Genomic DNA, 19,357 nt, shown 5'->3' on the forward strand with positions numbered 1-19,357 from the left:
CGTGAGGGGTTGCAGGCCACTTGCCAGAGTTAACAGTGTATCGCCCATTTAAACACTTCCCTGTCATGGCTGGGGCCTCAAGCACAGATGCACCTAAGCACCTCTGATTCTCTGCCCCAGGCACATAATAGTCCAGGCTTCTGATAGTGTCATTTACTTTGGTCTCACTTCTGCTGTAGAGTTCAGTATAAAAAGTTCCTAACTGTCAGGGTGGTCAAACACTGGAATAAATTGCCCAGGGAGGTTGTGGAATCCCCATCTCTGGAGATATTTAAGAGTAGGTTAGATAAATGTCTATCAGGGATGGTCTAGACAGTATTTGGTCCTGTCATGAGGGCAGGGGACTGGACTCAGTGACCTCTTGAGGTCCCTTCCAGTCCTAGTATTCTATGATTCTGTGTGGGTACTGGGTGGTGTTGGCAGCCTGGTATGTATGGGAAGTCGCATTGTATGGTCTGGTCCCTTCTGTCCTTATCCTCTAGGACTATGATTCCAAAGATATTTAAACTTAATTCAATAAGGGTTTCCAGATATAGTGCAGGAAACTGCCGCTGTCACACTGAGGTCTCTGGCTGCTGCACAAACATATAACAAGAAGAAACAAACGCTGCCCACCATCAGGCAGCTTCAGATCTGAACACAGTCAGACTTTGGATGATTTAAAAATCTGGAACCAGACCCCAGTGTGCGAGGGTAAAGATTTCAAGAGGATCCAAGTGATTTAGAAAGACAAATCCCATTTTCAGAAGTGACTTAGGCTATGACTAGACTGCTGCTTTTTTCGGCAAAAGGTATGCAAATTGCGCTCTGCAATTTGCATACCTTTATCCAATAGTTTTTTCTGAAGAGGCTTTCCCGAAATTTGGCCCGTCTACACTGGGCCAAATTTTGGAAAAATCTCCTCTTTCAGAAGAGCCCTTCTTTCTGCGGCACGAGGAAGACAGGGCCTCCAAAAGACGTGTTCCCTGGACGTGGCAGAGTTTTTCTGGGATACCAGAGATATCCCGGAAAACCTCCATAGTCTAGACATAGCCCGAAACACTTAGGAGCTTCAGATTCATTGAAAGTCATAGGAACTGAAGCTCTTGCTTTGAAATAGGAGACTTGGGCTCTCAAGTCCCTTTGGCACTTTTGAAAAATTTTCCCTCTCTCCATAATCCTAAATCACTGGGTAGTACCATAGCCAGCCTCCCATCTACTTCCCCCTTCAGGAGGGACCCTTTAAGAACTTAGAACATTTCCCAGTTGTCTTGTCAGCCCAAGGCCCTTTTAATTCAATCTTCCTTAAGTTGCTGCCAGAGTTTGTCCAAAACAGAACTCCAAAAATCTCAAAACAAACTCAAAGCTGCCGCTCCCCAGTCTCCCATCCCAGGATTACCTAGCTCACTGCTCACTCTTGCCTCTGGCAGTCTCAAGCCCCATTCTCAACCACCCTCCCTCCCTGCAGCTGCTTGCTGCCTTTCTAGTGGATTCCCAGATTTACTGAGGATGGTAGGAAGATGAGAAATCTAGCCCCAAACTGGTATCCCAACTGTCGGATTCATTTTTTATTCATGCCTTCTCTTTATCAAGTTTGCCCTAGGGTGAAAGTCTCTCTCTCCCTCTCTCACTCTTTCCCCTTTTTTTTAAAACCTCTCAGATTTTCTTACATGCTCCCTGTGCCCTGAGTGGATACTATGGCGGGATGCTGTGTGTTAAGAAAATCTGTTCATTTGTAGAGCTGCTCATTAATAAGAAACAAGATGGCTTTACCACAGGGGATGCCAACACTGCTTGGCTGGCAAGGTCCTATACAATCCTGGAGAGATTTTAAATGGCTTGAGCAGGTTGATGTTGTCAGTTTCAATTTGCTGAACCATTTGACAGTGTTCACGACAATTAGCATCTACAGACTATGAAAATATGTTACCTTTTAAACAAAATATTATGGATATCTGCCTGTTACCTTGTTAGCCATGGACTCATCATTTGGAAGGGCTCGCTTTCCCTTGATCTGGATGTAGGAGGGCCAACCTAAACTTGGGATAAATTTAGATCTAGTAGGGTGTTGACTGGTTCTTTCCCCGCCATCCAGAACACACAGGTTTATAGACTGAGCTGAAGAAGCAGGTCATTTATTTGCTGCTTCGGTGAGTGATCAGTCCACTGAAACAGGGCATAGCATAGGGTTAAATGCAAGTCTCCATTCACATTCAGGTGTTGAGCCTTAAATACACCATTACAAAGCTATTCATTGTATGTTGTGTAAACACGTTTCTGCAAAGCACTAAGATTAGTTTGCTGACCCAGCTGTTTACCTGATCAGATTGCTGGCTCTGCTTTTTACCTGGCTGTTCTCTTTCCTTGCCAGACAAGCTGGCATCTTTTCACATGTCCCAATGCCCAATATATATTCTACATCGTACTGAGGAGCCTGTAGAGGGGTGTGAAATAACTGAAATCACCTTATGAATCAGCTTGAGCAATGGTAGGATTTCTGAGAGCTGCAGAAGTGGGGACATTTTCTTTTAATGAGGAGTTGTGCTCAGACCCCACAATGATGGGCACAATGAAAAATAGATAGGTAGGCAGATGAGGAATAAGAACAGCAGAACAGCCATACTGGGTCAGACCAAGGGTTCATCTAGCTCAGTATTCTGTCTTCCAACAGTGGCTAATGCCAGGTGCCGGAGATGGAATGAATGGAACAGGCAATCACCAAGTGATCCATCTTCAGCTTCTGACAATCATGCTAGGGACACTATTTCTGCCCATCCAGGCAAATGCCCATTGATGGCCTTTTTCAAAACAATCTCTAGAAGCAAGGGCATGAAAACTTGCAAACAAATAGAAACCTCCTTAAACTCATGGCTTGGGCTGTGTTTTGAAGCAGGCACTGGATATCTGGGTTTCCTGAATGCTAATGACTTCAAGGCCCGACAGCCTGAAAGGTGACATGGACCTTTTTTTGGACCCTGTTAAATAATTCCTTGTCTGTTTATTCCTTTTCTGGGGAGATATCTGCCTCTACTTCTTGGTGCTAGGTGGAAAATATCCTAGGTTCCATACTGCCTACCTTGCTTGAAAGGAGATTTCCATTTGCTACTCCCATAACTCTCTCCACAAACCCACCAGATCTGGCACCTTTCATATGGCCCATCTAATTCCCACCTCCTCCCTCAGATGACATGGCAAAGGTCCAGGGGACCGGAAGATGCACACTGCATCCAGGGCAGTGCTACAGGGTGGGGAAAATCTAGTTATGGTTTTGTGGGACACTCCTCAGCTGATATTTCTGGGCCAGATCTCAATCATACAACTAGCCCAATCTAACTAGCAATCCTGGAGCTGAGCCCCTGCCTCTTAATTTCAGTGAACACTGTAAGATCCTGTAAGCACCTAAACTTCCTGGCCTGCCCCTCTTTATGACTGATGTCACAGGCAGTCCAATTACCAGCTCGGTTGTCAGGCTTCGGGGAGGAGGAGAGAGGCTTTTCTTTTTCATGAAAAATATGGAAGGGTTAGAATATTTTTAGCCGCTGTTGCTCTACAAAAGGTCTTGCCTCCTTTTGGCCTCACAAGGTCCTTTCACTCTCTCTACAGGTGATAGCTGTAGTCATGGACTTTGATCCACCTTTTCCACAAAGCAGCTTTATAATTTCGGCAAGAGAGAGAGGCCGGGAGGCCTTTAGAAACACGTCTGACTCCTGCTGATTACTGTAGAATTCTTGCCACAACAAGGGTCTGACTGCTCCTTCCTTCTCCTTTCTTCACACTAGCCCAGAGGCATAGTTGTAGGATTATGGAGGGAGCAGTCGCTTGGGCAGAAGGTGCTCTAGGTACTAGTCCTACCTCTGCTGCTGATGAACTGCATGACCCCTGTGTCTCCGTCTGTGAAATGGGGAGAACACTGCTTGGCCCCTGCCATGTAACCCACTGGGGCTAGTACTGCTTCTTCCTGTCTGCCCTAGAAGGGGACAGCACTTAGTCAGCTGGCCTAGCTCTTTTCCTGATGCTATTTATTTCCTGTTCTACTCTAGCACAGCTGAACTGGTTAGTGTGGTTGGGGGGCAGAGTGCTCCTGATTACCTGCTCCCCCCAACCCTCAGAAGGGTCAGAGTAGCCCGTTAGCAGCTGTTTGCACCCCTCCTCCTCCAGTATTGTGGTAGTGTACTGAATGGAGTAAACGGGATACCTAATGACTCTTTAATTCTCTGCACGAGCCACCGCACAACTGAATGCTATAAACAGGCAAGGATTTATTTAACAGGGTTCAAAAAAGAACTAATAAATACATGGTGGATAAGTCCATTTCACCTTTCAAGCTGTCAGGCCTTGAAGTCATTAGCATTTCGGAAAGCCAAATATCCAACTCTTGCTTCAAAACACAGCCCAAGCCATGTTTAGGGAGCTTTGTCTTTGTTTGCAAGTTTTCATGCCATTGCTCCTAGAGATTGTTTTGAAAAAGACCATCAGACTCTCTCCAGTGAAACACTGCAGAACACAGTGGGAGCTGTGAAGGCTCAGATCTGAATATAAATATGAAATGACAAGCTGCTTCATGTGGTATCATTAAACTTCACAGTTAGAAGGTTTTTTTTTTTGAAAGCCAAATTACCATGTAAAAATATGCCTGTAATGTTAAACTTGAGATGAAAACTGCTTATTTTTGTGTTTAGCATAATAACTATTGGAAGGAAAAAATCATCCACTTTAATGTTTAATATGTTTTGGATATAGATCTATATTTTAGCTGTTTAATTATGAATAATGTTAGTGATGTTGCAACTACACATGGCTGAGGAAAAACAATGGTTTTAGAATTATACTGTATTCTAGGATATAAAATGGAAGTTTGCATGACACATCTGAAATTACTTTTCAGCTAAGAGAAGAGCTGATTTCACTTTAGGGCTGGCTGCGGAGGTGAGCTCCACTTACAGACAAGTGAGAAGATGCTGACATAAAGGCAGCCCACTACCTTTAAATAGAAAAAGTGTGCACGGTACATTTTCTTTGACACAACTGTGACTTACTAACCCCACTGACCACTGGATGTCACTGTTAAGTCACATAAACCCCACGAAATAGCATGAACAGTGCGGCTTTTCTTGGGTTTGCCGTTTCTTCGGCATTTCAAACTGTCATGGGCATTGAGTGCACAAATTATGTAGGATCAAGAGCAGTACATTGATTTTTGGGGAATCAACCTAGCTAAGGAGGCGTGGTTTTTATATTTAGGAAGTGTGCTGCGTTCTAAGACCAGTGCAAAGCTAGTTCCATGGAGAGCAATAGAGTATTTCAATGTCAGGATGAAATGTAGGGCAGCAGGAAAAAAAGAAAAAAATAGTTAGGATCTTCTTTGGTTTTCCTTTCAGATGAATCTCTCATCTCAAGCCATCCTAAACAAAGCAGTTACTGGGTCACAAGGCTTCTAGATTTTACAAAGGACTAACTGCTATTTTGTGGACAAGAGTGAAAGAGAGGGAAAATAGTTCATTGGCACAAACAAGCTGTTCCCACAACAGGCTCAGTACTTAAACAGAATGATGAATTTCAGTCCCATCTGGCTGTGTATAGTCCTTGGTGAATCACTAGGACCTTAGTCCCTAATTTAAGAAAGCACAAATATTCAAGACTTCACTTAAATAGATGCCTAAGTCCCCATGAAGTCAAATCACTGAAAGCATATGTTTAAAGTTAAGCATGTGCTTAAATGCTTTCCTGAATTGGGGCCTTCATGCATTTCTTTGAAGCTCCCCGCATTTCTGTTTATTCATGATTTTTGGCAATTTTCATCTCAGAGTACTGGGGTAGTGTTAAGTTTCCACATGATTTCAATGCACAAGCCATCTTCATTTGAAAAATGGGGCTCATTTCCAAATAGTCTCACTCCAAAACAGGCCTGTTTTCCTGGCCATTTTTTATCAGAAAAATGGGCCATTTTTGCTTAATGTGCCCTAGCAACATTTTCTTTGGAAAAGAATTTGCAATGGGCTGTGACAAGTCATGAACTGTAAACAGTTGCATATTTCATTGCGAAAGTTCCTCACAGCTCTTCACATCAGCAAGCTATGTGGGATGTGGTTTCCAGTTTCATTATAACTCACCTTAGGCACTGCTGGGCCAGATTCTGATATCAGCCCCACTGTTGCAACTCAGGAGAAACTCTATGGAGGGCAATGGGTTTACAATGGTGTAACTAAGATCAGCATCTGAACCATCATGTCAAAATTCTCCTGCCCTGTGATGACTACAAATAACTTGGCAACAGTTAGGCTGCTGCTGTGCTGTGACATCTGCTTTTCAAGCCGATTGGGCTTATCTCAGGTCAGATCTACACTAATAGGGACGTTGAATCAAGCTACACAACTCCAGCTCTGTAATGATATACCTTATTTTGAGGTTCCTTGCTGTCCCCACAGTGGGAAGCCAATGAGAACAAATACTCTCATCAGCTTCCCTTACTCCTCGCAGAAGCAGGAGTACAGGCTGCTGGTGGAGGCACCCTCTGAGTTTGATTTAGCAAGTCTTAACTAGACTCGCTAAATCAAACTCCAGAAGGTTGATTGCAGCAACACTGAGCTTTCATTTAGCAAAGACATGGCCTGAGTGTTATCATGGGTCCATTTGTTGCAGCCACCTGTTGCCTCATAAAGCTGCAGGGAGGTATTTTCAAGAGTGCTTAATAAAGTTAGGTGCTCACTCTTTTTATGGGTCCAGAATCAGAATTCTCTCTTTACCCTAATTGATATCCGCTCCAATAAAACAGCACAGCACTCCAGCCTAAAAGCATACGACGAGGTGTTTGAAGCGAAGTAAAGTATGCCACCCTCCCCAACTGCTGTCAGCTAAGTATGACAAAACAGAGCCCCAAAGAGAAGAAAGCCTTCTCTTAATCTCTGAAACAGGTTTGAATAGATGTATTATATCTATAGACACACACAAACTATGAAAAGTGCTATTTCAGGCTTCAGATTAGAGCTCCACTCGCTGTCATGCCACCAACTCCTTTCACTGGGAAACGAATGGGAGGCTTTGCTCTCATGCTCATTTTAGCTCTGTCCCTCTCCTTGCTATCTCTGACACAATTGCCAGCGGCTCAGTATAGTACCATACTCCCAGAATATCATGGTCACGGGTGCTGGAAGAATTTGTATAGTGGGGGTGCTGTGAGCCACTGAAGCAAACTATAAATGCTGCACATAATAGAAACCACTTCAAGACCGAGGTGTGTGACAGCACTCCTACTTCAGCAGCCATCAATATAGACATCGCATTATCCTTGTAATTTGAAGGCAATACTAAAACAAATAATAATTAATAATACCTAGTTCCAAGGGGATGCTCATGTAAGTAGAGGCTGCTCATTGGGACTCAGGTTGTCAGAGTTGGACCCTGAAGGTTTTGCAGAGAGCTGTTTGAAACTAAGAAAACATCGTCTTGCACTCAACATCTCTGACATCATCTGAACCCCACCTCACTTCATCTGGGGCGTCTGTAAGGCAAGGTGCGAGCTGAATTAGTTGCCCTGATTGTGCTGAATGGCAGTACGTGGTGTAATCAGACACAGCAGACTGATTCATTGACAGTATGCCACATGGGGAGAAGGTCAGCTGGTGAGCTCAGAGACTGCAGATATAACCCGCAGCATAGTTAGGTCAACAGGAAGAGATCTTTAACAGGAGGTAGGCATTGTTGAGTAGTTAATAGGCAAAGGTAACTACTCAAACGCTCAAAAATTACTCTACCAAAACTAAGGCACTGCAAAGAGGGAAATTTTGGGAAGAGCAGAAAGTCATACCATTAACCAACTCCAAGGAGAGGCTTCCTGGTGAAAGAAGCAGTAAGTATTATAAGGTATAGCTTTGGAAGCTTCCAAGACAACCTGCACATGAATAGTGTTGTACAAATGAAGTTACTCATATAAAGAGTGGACTCAGTTTTGGAAAAAAAGATACAGGGGCTTGAATTAGAAGTTGAAGTTACTAACAGAATCAATAGACGCCAAAGGGAACATTCCTGAGATCACAAAGGGAGAAAATGGTGAAAGATGGAAAAACGTGACATCAAGGAAAGCTAGAAGCCAGAGGAAAAAAGACAAAATCTGTATTCAACCCTGTTCACAAGGGATATTCTTCCAGCTTTGGCAAAACACAGGATGGGCAGACTGAGAAAATATTGAGAGAGGTCAGTGGTACAATCCCATGGAAGGATGCAAACACTGATCAGGAGTCAACAAAAAAGAAATTGTTTCCATGGAAAATTGTAGTTCAGATAAAGAGAACTGGTGGGCACACTGCCTCCCAGGTGACAGGAGAAGCGTCCTCATGAGAAGGATGCTGAAAGTAATCAACATGGGAATTAACAACATTGTAGAAGATGGCAATATAATCATGATTCAAAAAGACTTCATTTTCCTGGATGATGAAGATAATATTGGCAGAGATGATCTTCTCATTCATTCCATTGCCCAGCAAGCGTGAAGGGAGGAAATTACCACTAGGGGAGATCAATTCCTGGATACCCCAGGACTGCAGAGAAAAAGTTCTTTGATTCGTGCACAGAATTCCTTGTGTGATGAGAGGCCAATGCTTGCATTATATCTCTAATTAAACACCTCCTGAGTTCAAAATTGGGAAAGACTTTGTGATGAATTCTTGACAATTAGAAAGCTAAGAGGGAGGTATTCGGGAGTGTTCCCGTAACTCGAATAATCAATAATATGGATGACAAAATAAAACAAGGATATTCCAATTGGGAGAGTGCAACATACTCTAGTTGGGACAAACCTGGAATCAGTAACATGGAAAGAAACTTCAGGATGACAAGGAGCAGATTTTGGAAACTGACATTTCATTAAGATATGGCTGCAATAATAGCCAGTGCAACTTTGGTCATCAAATAGCCAAGCAGCCCATCATGGATTACAGAGTGAATAGTTCCACTGCATATGGTTTGGATGCAACTCACATAGATGATTGCATTCATTGCTGCACATCTCATTAGGTGAAACACACACAGGAATTGGAGGGAGTTCTAAAAAGAGCTGCCACAAGAAAATGATTAGGGAGCTGAAGAGATTGATTTATAGTGAAAGATTAGAAAGATAAAATTAAAACCTGGCTTAATGACAAGAAAAAGGGAGAGAGTCTAGAAATATTTGATGGGTGTTAACATAATGGAAGGGATAAATTGTTGGGACAAAGGATTACAACTAGGAGAAATAAGAAAGGGACTATTAAGATTTCATCTATATCTATATCTATATATACACATGTGGAGCTCTTCCCGTCAAAAAACCTCAAAAGGCTAGCCATATTAGTTTGTAAGTTTAAAAACAACAAGCAGACCTGTGGCAGCCTAGAGACAAACCAAAATACATGGAATCATGAGCTTTCATGGGTAAAACCCACTTCATTACATAAATTGGAGTGGAAATAACAGAAACCAAGAGATATATATCAACAGCAGAAGAAGTGCTCGTGAATTGTAGGACCCATGTTAATGAGACTAAGGGTACATCTACACTAGCCCCCTAGATCGAGCTAGGGAGGCTAATGAGGGTGACCGGAATTGCAAATCAAGGCCGGGATTTAAATATCCTGCACTTGATTTGCATGTTCCCAGCCGGTCGCCATTTTAGAAATTGACTAGCCCGAAGTAACTGCCTGTGTCTACACATGGCAGTGAAACGGGATTCCGATTTAAAGCCCCTAAATCGAATTAGGTGGCAAACCTCATTCCACAAGGAATACCACCAAATTTGATTTAGGGCTTTATTCCGGAATCCCGTTTCACGGCCGTGTGTAGACGCGGGCAGTTACTTTGGGCTAGGCAATGTCTAAAATGGCGACCGGCCGGGAACATGCAAATCAAGCGTGGGATATTTAAATCCGGGGCTTGATTTACAATTCCGGTCGTCCTCATTAGCCTCCGTAGATCGATTTAGGGAGCTAGTGTAGACATACCCAAAGTGTGTGGGATGTATCCCATACATAGCTTTTGATGTGAAAATGCAGATGTTAAAAGCAGGAGAAACTGGCCTGTTATGTTGTAAAATAAACCACCAAAGGATGTGCTGGGAGTTTCAATGGTTGGCACATTTGAAATCAGGCTGGACAATGCCTTGTGAAACGAGGTTTACAGGAGCGGTCGACAAAGGCTTCCCTTATTGACCGATCTGCGTCTTGACTAATGCACTGTACCGACAATCAGGTGAGCCAGCACAGTGCGGTGGCTATTTTTATTTTAATGAAGCCAGGGATATTTAAATCCCTGTTTTATTGCCTATGTCAGGTAGCCTATTGTACATGCCTCTGTCAGCAGAGACGTAGTCTAGACGTACTCTATGTGTCCACTGTTTGCAGTAGGTAGAGCCAATTCCTCAGCTGGTGCAAATTGATGTAACACCACTGATTTCAATGGAACTAAGGCAATTTACACTAGCTGAGTACCTGGCCCAGCCTGGGTGGAATGAGGTGGGAGACCACACAATCCGCTTGTGCATGTACATATATCTGACTGACATCTGCTTGTTCATCAGCCTTTGCCAAGGAGTGAATGGAATACTTCACGGCAGCACTAATTAAACTAAATGAAACTTGACTTTTCAAGTTGACAGTTTTCCATAGTGAAGTACAGTAGTTTGAAAACATTTCTAATTTAATTGCAAAATACTTTTACTGGTTATTTACTTAAAATTATCTCCTCTTGCAACTCTGAACCAAGATTTCCAGATGCTTTCTCTCAATGTTGACATGTGATATCCTGTTCTCTGGTTTTTGTCTACTCAAATCTCTAATCCTCAGCAGGAAAGGGTTTTGATTATGTAGATTTCTCAAGCAATTTTCAGGAATTGTTCTATGTTTATCAGTTCATCCATAACGTGGGTTTACTGTCCCACTTCTGCGTGTGATTCCTAGCTGACAAGGCTCAACATTTTTATAGAGACCTCCCCAAAATGCTTCTTAATAATGGTAAAACACGATTGTCTCTTTAGGCGGTCCTGAATTTCTAAAGGGAAATACTGATTATTATAGAGACTGGTGGAAAGGTAATGTACACACATAGGGTATGTCTACACTACAAAGTTAGTTCGAACTAACAGATGTTAGTTCGAACTAACTTTCATAAGCGCTACACTAGCGCTCCGTTAGTTCAAATTTAATTCGAACTAACGGAGAGCTTAGTTCGAACTAGGTAATCCTCATTCCACGAGGATTAAGCCTAGTTCGAATTTACTAGTTCGAATTAAGGGCTGTGTAGCCCCTTAATTCGAACTAGTGGGAGGCTAGCCCTCCCCAGGTTTCCCTGGTGGCCACTCTGGCCAACACCAGGGAATTCGTCTGCCCCCCTCCCGGCCCCGGACCCCTTAAAGGGGCACGGGCTGGCTACGGTGCCCGTGTCAGGTGCAAGCCTGCCAGCACCCAGCCAGCAGATCCTGCACCTGGCACAGATCGAGCCACCCACCCGATGCCCCCCAGCCCTCCCGCTCTTCCCGGGACCAAGCTGGCAGCTCCCGGGAGCTTGCCCGGGACCGCAAGAGGCGGGCACCTGCCTGGGCTAGGGCAGACATCGTGGACCTCATCCACGATCTCCGCACTAGGCACAGGAAAGTGGCCAGCTAGGGCAGGAGAGCTGCCAGCCTGGCCACCCAGGAGCAGGTGTGCATGAAAATCAAGATGGTCCACTGAGACCCCCGACCCTGAGCCCTGAGCTTACAATGGCCGTCCTGGGTCAGACCAAAGGTCCATCTAGCCCAGTAGCCTGTCTGCCAACAGCGGCCAACCCTAGGGACCCTGGAGGGGATGGACCAAAACAGTGACCAAGCCATTTGTCTCGTGCCATCCCTCTCCAGCCTTCCACAAATCTTGGGCAGGGACACCACTCCTACCCCCTGGCTAATAGCACTCCATGGACCCAACCTCCATGACTTGATCTCACTTCCCTTTAAATTCTGTTCTAGTTCTAGCCTTCACAGTCTCCTGCAGCAAGGAGTTCCACAGGTTGACTCTTTGCTTTGTGAAGAACAACTTTCTGTTACTAGTTTGAAGCCTGCTACCCATTCCTTTCCTTTGGTGTCCTCTAGTCCTTCTTTATGGGAACTAATGAAGAACTTTTCTGTATGCACCCTCTCCACCCAACTCCTGCTTTTAGAGACCTCTATCCTGTCCCCCCTCCATCTCCTCTTTTCTAAGCTGAAAAGTCCCAGTCTCTTTAGCCTCTCTTCATATGGGACCTGTTCCCAACCCCTGATCATTTTAGTTGCCCTCCCCTCTCCCAGCCTCTCTCTTCTCCTCTCCCACCTCCTTTTCCCAGTCTCCCCCAGTTTTTTTCAATAAAGACAGATTCCATTTTGGAAGACACGTTATCTTTATTTTGTACATCAAGAAGAGGGGCTAGGGAAGGGTAAGTGGAAGGAGGTGAGGGAGGAATGGGGCACGAGCCCCCGATGGGGAGGACTGGGCTGGTTCTGTGGGCTTTTGGGGTGGAACCTCTCCTGCAGCCCCCCGATTGCCTCCTCTCCCCAAATGGCAGCCTGCGGCAAGTGCAGCCGGGCTGATGGCCGAGTGCTTTGATGTGCCCAGTGTGGGTTCTCCGGGCAATCCAAGCCAGGACTGCTTTGCAAGCGGGGCACCCCTGAGAACTGTCTGTCCGCGGTGGGGGTCGGGACCCTTTAAGCACAGCCCTCAGCTAGCCTGAGACAGCATCTCCACGCTCTAAGTCCTCATCTGATGCCCTGCCGGCACTGCTTCCGGCCATCCTTAACCCCGGTTCAGGGTCCACTTAATGTGGACATGCTAGTTCGAATTAGCAAAATGCTAATTCGAACTAGTTTTTTAGTCTAGATCCTTTAGTTCGAATTAGCTTAGTTCGAATTAACTAATTCGAACTAAGTTAGTTTGAATTAACGTTGTAGTGTAGACGTTGTAGTGTAGGATCCCAATTCTTTTTTCTAATCTAAATCAGCATGACTCCTGATTTACACCACTGAAAGTGAGATCTGAATCAGGCACTTTCCAGTTAGCCAAAAAAAAGTGGCCATGACACAGAAAACCCTGCTGTTGGCAACTAAAGTACATGCAGTGCACAAAATCAAACCCATCAGCCAGCGATGGTTGAAGTTCTTCTACCTATTTTCATAGCTGCTTCGGCATCACCTTTCAGAATTTCAGTGCAGTGGGTTCTCATTCCAATGGGAGTTCGATGAGAGAAAAATATCTAGGGAAACCTAGGGCTTTGTCTACATGGTGAGCTTTTGTCGCAGAGAATATGATAATGAGGGACTCATTAGCATAAATCGTGATATCATTAGCATATTTTCTGCCATTTCTTTTTGCGCAAAAAGAAGCAGTGTAGCCACTTCCGTTTTGCATGAAACCCCCATTTTGTGCAAGATTGTTATGCCTCTCAGAGAGGTTTGGCAGAGTTTACCCCCCAAAAAAGAAAATAGCAAATTCTTCTGACGAGTGTAAATACCGAAAAGCATCAGCAGCAAACGAACAACAACAGCGATGCAAATGTCATATAGCTCAGTTCATTTCAGCTGAGTCTGGAGCAGATTTCCTGTTCATTTGTAGCAGATGAAGACAAAAAGCATCACTGTGTCAGGCTAACAGAGAGGAGCCAAAACTAAGCATGGGAGAACTAGGGAGAGTAAAGCACTTTGTGGCATCTACTTATATTAATAGGTTGAGATTGGTTCTGCTTTTAGCACAGGATGGACTCAGATGACCTCCTGAGGTCTCTTCCAATCCTATGAGTCTATGAATAGGAGAGGGAGATGCATGCAGAAATTAACATAAACAATCTCCTGTGTAGGCTGAGGACCAAACATAATGTATTACAACAATGGTTCCCAACCTTTTTTATACCGATGACCAGCAAACCCATTCATAAACTTTTTGTGGACTGGTAATATATTATTTTCATGTTTGCATATTCATTATGCAAATACTGAATATGCAAATAAAATGTTACTGGTTCGCTGAGACATGTACCCCAGCCCCGTGCCCCAGGCCCTTAATACACTCCAACCGTGATTCTTGTGCTGCTACCATATTATGTTATTCAGCCCCAGCTGCCAGAGCAGCTGCCCACTGGGCAATCTTGGCCTCAGCTTCCAGAGCAGACCCTGGCCCCGCTCCACGTGGCTGTGGCAGATCGCGGCCCCCTCACTGGAGCAGGCCCCCAGTAGGGACAGCCTCACCACGGCTCCGGCCCAGCTGCAGCACACCCAGCGGAACCCCAGTGGGTGGGGCTAATTAAAAGATGGGGGCGTGGCCTGGAAATGTTTGCAACTCGCTGCCGGTCCATGGACCAGTGGTTGGGAGTGGCTATATTAGAAAGTACCCTAATGCCAGACACAGTGTAAGATGCTATGAGAACACACGCAAAGAATCCTAGGTCTCTTAGGGTATGTCTACACTACCCCCCTAGTTCGAACTAGGGGGGTAATGTATGCATACCGAACTTGCTAATGAAACCCGGGATTTGAATTTCCCGGGCTTCATTAGCATAAAGCCGGCTCCGCCATTTTTAAAAGCTGGCTTGTTCGAACCCCGTGCCGCGCGGCTACACACGCAGCACGGGCTAGATAGTTCGAACTATGTAGCCATTCCGATCTATCTGTATGCCTCATGGAACGAGGTGTACAGATAGATCGGAATGGCTACATAGTTCGAACTATCTAGCCCGTGCCGCGTGTGGCCGCGCGGCACGGGGTTCGAACAAGCCGGCTTTTAAAAATGGCGGAGCCGGCTTTATGCTAATGAAGCCCGGGAAATTCAAATCCCGGGCTTCATTAGCAAGTTCGGTATGCATACATTACCCCCCTAGTTCGAACTAGGGGGGTAGTGTAGACATACCCTTAGATATCTGCCATCACATATCCTTAACCTCTGTGCCTGTAATATGCACTTTAACTGGAATCATTGACAAATTTGCTCCAGCCAGTCATTATTTTCAGGATAGACGCAAAGAGCATTCCAACCTCAGAGGTCATGGCAGACCTCCACAGTGATGACAGACCTGCAATAGCCATAAAGTAGACTCGAATCTATGATTCTACTGATGTTTGCATTCTTAGAGGTGGACCTGAGGAAGAATTAATTTCTAGTTGCGCTTCCTGAAAAGTGAAACATTTCAGATGATGGGATTCCAAACTCATCTCCTACTTCCCATTGATTTCCAAGGCAGCTTTTCTCTTCCCAGCAGGTGGCACCGTGTCTATTATAGAGAACAAAGAGAAGAAGATTATTCCAACAGCATTTGGTGTGAATTGATAGTATCTCATCCTTAAGATCCTGACACCTCAGAGATTTTTACAGCCTGCTTTTCAAAGGTGCTGAAGACTTGACGCTCTGCTAACCTTAGGAAAAACTTAAAAAGCAACAAAAAACAGAACAATGTAGCACTTTAAAGACTAACAAGATGGTTTATTAGGTGATGAGCTTTCATGGGCCAGACCCACTTCCTCAGATCAAATAGTGGAAGAAAATTGGCATAACCATATATACCAAAGGGATACAATAAAAAAATGAACACATATAAAAAAGACAAATCAAATTTCAGAACAGAGGGGAGATGAGGGGGACATACCACACTAATACCAACCCTGGAACTTTCCCTTGCAACAAACCCCATTGCCAGCTTTGTTCACATATTTACTCTGCTGACACCATTATTGGACCTAACCAATTCAGTTATAAGATCAAGAACACATAGTCCTGCTCATCCAGAAATATAATTTATGCCATTATGTGCTGACAGTGTCCGTCTGCTATGTACATTGGACAAACGTCTCAGACACTTCGCCAAAGAATCAATGCACACAAAACAGATATCAGACAGTATCACAAAGAAAAAACAGTTTCTTGCCATTTCAGCCAGAAAGGGCATTGTCTCAACAACTTGATTACCTGCATCCTGCTTCAAAGGCATTTTAACGCCAGACTTGAAAGAGAAACCTCTGAACTGTCATTCATGCTTAAATTTGACACTTTACGCCTGGGTCTCAACAAAGATGCTAATTACCTTATCCATTACAAAGATAGTTTCCCCAATTATCACCTCTAATATCATTAGCTCACAGACATTAACCTCCTCCCTTTATCCCCCCTCTGTTCTGAAATTTGATTTGTCCTTTTTAGGTGTTCACTTTTTTTGATTGTATCCCTTTGGTAGATGTGGTCATGCCAATTTTCTTCCACAATTAGATCTGAGGAAGAGAGTCTGGCCCACGAAAGCTCATCACCTAATAAACCATCTTGTTAGTCTTTAAAGTGCTACATAGTCCTGTTTTTTGTTTCAGCTAGACTAGACTAACACGGCTACATCTCTATTACTATTAAAAAGCAACAAAGAGTCTAGTAGCACTTTAAAGACTAACAAAACATGCAGATGGTATCATGAGCTTTTGTGGGCACAACCTACTTGTTTATATGTTTTTTTAGTCTTTAAAGTGCTACTAGACTATTCGTTGTTTAAGTTTTTCCTGTTACAGACTGACTCAGCTACCCCTCTGAAGCTTGTCAACCTTAGGGACATTTCTGGGTACTCCACACCTTTGGCGATGACTTCATTTCATACTAGCAGCCAGATCTCCCAGCCCTCATACTGAACGAGAGCTCTTTGAACAACTGAAATATTATTAAAAAAATGTTTCAGGGCAATTCCAGAAATTAGAGCAGTTACTTTGATATAAGATACAGGGAAAGTCTTATGAACTCTCTTAAAGGAACTAGTGATTAAAATAAACAGTGGGACTTCTCACACTTGTGTAAGTTAGGAATAACTTCACAGACGTCAAGTTGTCAACTGACATAAATCACTGGAGCTTGACGGATAAGAAAGGAGCTGTGCTATGCAGCAGCCAAAGTCCAGTGGAATGGCACAGGTGTGACTCTCGTATAAAAAGTCAGAAGAGAACTAGGCCCATTGTTTTAAAAATAGCACAGCTTGATTAAAGATATTCAGCTGACTTGAGAAAAAAACATGAAGTCGTGCCTCACTAACTTTATGACTCAGTTGAAACATCACTACCACGGTAATCATACACTGTGCTGGGATTTCAGAAAGCACTTCCCAAAGATCCACAGTGTAGGCTAAGGGCCAGGGTAGATTTTCAGGAGTATGATGCTTTTGTGGCTGCATCCTTCAGGTGCAAATAAAGGGTCTTTGGACCCTGAACTTCTTGACTTGCCCGGGAGATCTGATAGTTAGGGTGCATCTACACTGCACCTGTAGCTTGAAATAAGCTACGCAATTGTTTTGAGTAAATGTAACCTTATTTCGAGTAAATGTCTAAATAGCTAGCAGAAATCATGCTGCTAGCCCTATATAGAGCAGGGTCCAGGTGGGAAGGAAATGGAGACAAGCTGCAATGAAAATGGTGAAATTGATAGTAAGTATCTGAAACTGCCGACCATGTGTCTCAGGTATATTTGAAACTTAATTTTAATATATATTAAATACAGGAAAATGCTTATAATAAAAATATATGCCTGAAAACATATTAGATAAACCATTGGCATTAATCTAATATATACTTGTGGGAGCAGGTTCATAACTGTATTGATGGCTCGATGCTTATACAGCCTGAAGAGAAGTTAGGGAAAAAGTTTCTTCTGGTCTCACAAGAAATATTCAAATCAACAAAGGGTGACAGTCTTTAGTGGCCAAGATACAGGGCAAAACTACAGCAATCACCAAGCCACACTACAAAAACCACAAGGTAAAAGCTAGGTGAGATCAGATAAATGAACTTTAGAGCTGCACTGGGTGCTTACCTAAAGCACTCCCAACTATTTGTTGAACTAAAATCCTAGGTAAGTATCACTGAAATGAGAAAGGCCTATTCATATCATTAATGCACACTCTGGCATGCAGAGAGCACTATAGGCCCCCAGACAAAGAGGTGCATGACCTCAGCAGCAATGTCTGGAAGCATTGTACCTGTGGCATTCAGGACAGAGCAGGTTCATGAGTACCAGTTGCTTTAACGATGGAGAGGCATAACTTGCATTCCCAAAACTAGCTCTGCAGCCTCTGGCCTAAGAACTTAGCCACCCCATTTTTGTCTCTTGATGAGCTATTTCTCCCAGTCACATCTTGCACCGGGGCATCCCACAGGGTAATCTTATGTCACACAAAATTGTTTCCTTTTCTCTGATTTCAAGTTGTCGTCTTCTTTTTTGTTTTGTTTTATTGAAAGCTCTTGGGTGAAATCCTGCCCTCTTTGGGATCAATGGAGAGTTTTGCCATGGACATTGATAGGGCAATTTCGATCCCCTTGTTCAAGTATTATGGGATTGTACAAACCAGAGTGCTTAATTGATGACCTCTGTACCTGGCTATCCCCTTAACGTATCTCATCTCACTCTCATTTCAATACTAAACTATATTTAGTATTTAAAGATTCCTCTTTAGATGGAAGCACTCATCCAGACACTAATGCCTCATTGCATTTCATGCCCTTTCCTGGACTTACCATTTCATATATCCCCTCACCCTACTCTGCCTTAATTCTTCTAGGGCAATGAATGCTACCAAGCCCTTGTATATACTTACCAGAGATAGATGCTATGGGGATCGATCCCCCAGGAGTTGATTCAGTGGGTCTAGTAAAGACCTGATCAATTGACCACTGATCACACTCTTGTCGACTCTGGAAATCCACTGGATCAAGAAATATAAGGGGGGTCGATCGGAGAGTTTCTCCTGTAGACACCTCCCTCCCAGTGGCAATGCTATGGGAACTTGACCTAATGTACATTGAAACCAGATAATTAATTTTCTTCTTCATGTAGATTAATTTGCTTCTTCACCTACATTCAACTTTATATGGAAATCAGGTTCTAAAGCTGTGTATATTGCTCTTCATCTGAAGGAAGAACTAAATATACCCTCAGAAACAAAAACTATGGCTTAGCTAAGTAAGGAAGCACAGGTGTAATTTCTGGGCACTGTAAGAAATCTTTTAAAAGGTCTTAAATAAGTAGTGTACACATGTTTACCACCACTGCAGCTGAGGTGTAACCACAGGCGCACGTTGTGATGGGGATGAAATGAAATGACATGGAAGGCTATTGAGCACTAGAAATTGTCATAGCGAGACTGAACAAAATTATTTAACACTGGGGAGAGGAGGATCACTACTTTCAGAAAGCTGGTAAAATACAGCATTCACTTTGTCCCATTCACAGACAGGTTTCCTTGGACGGGGCCAGATTCATTCCTGGGGTAGCCCTGTTGACTTCAGTGAGTTACAGCACTGAGTCTGACCTGTAATGAGCGGGTCTGTTTGTAAGTTGGGCTGTATGAGAAATACACACAAAGGGTCTCTATAGAAATATCAAAGGCCTCTTCTTACTCA

This window comes from Pelodiscus sinensis, chromosome 12 (assembly GCF_052426305.1).
Source record: "Pelodiscus sinensis isolate ZL-2025 chromosome 12, ASM5242630v1, whole genome shotgun sequence".
NCBI lineage: Eukaryota > Metazoa > Chordata > Testudines > Trionychidae > Pelodiscus > Pelodiscus sinensis.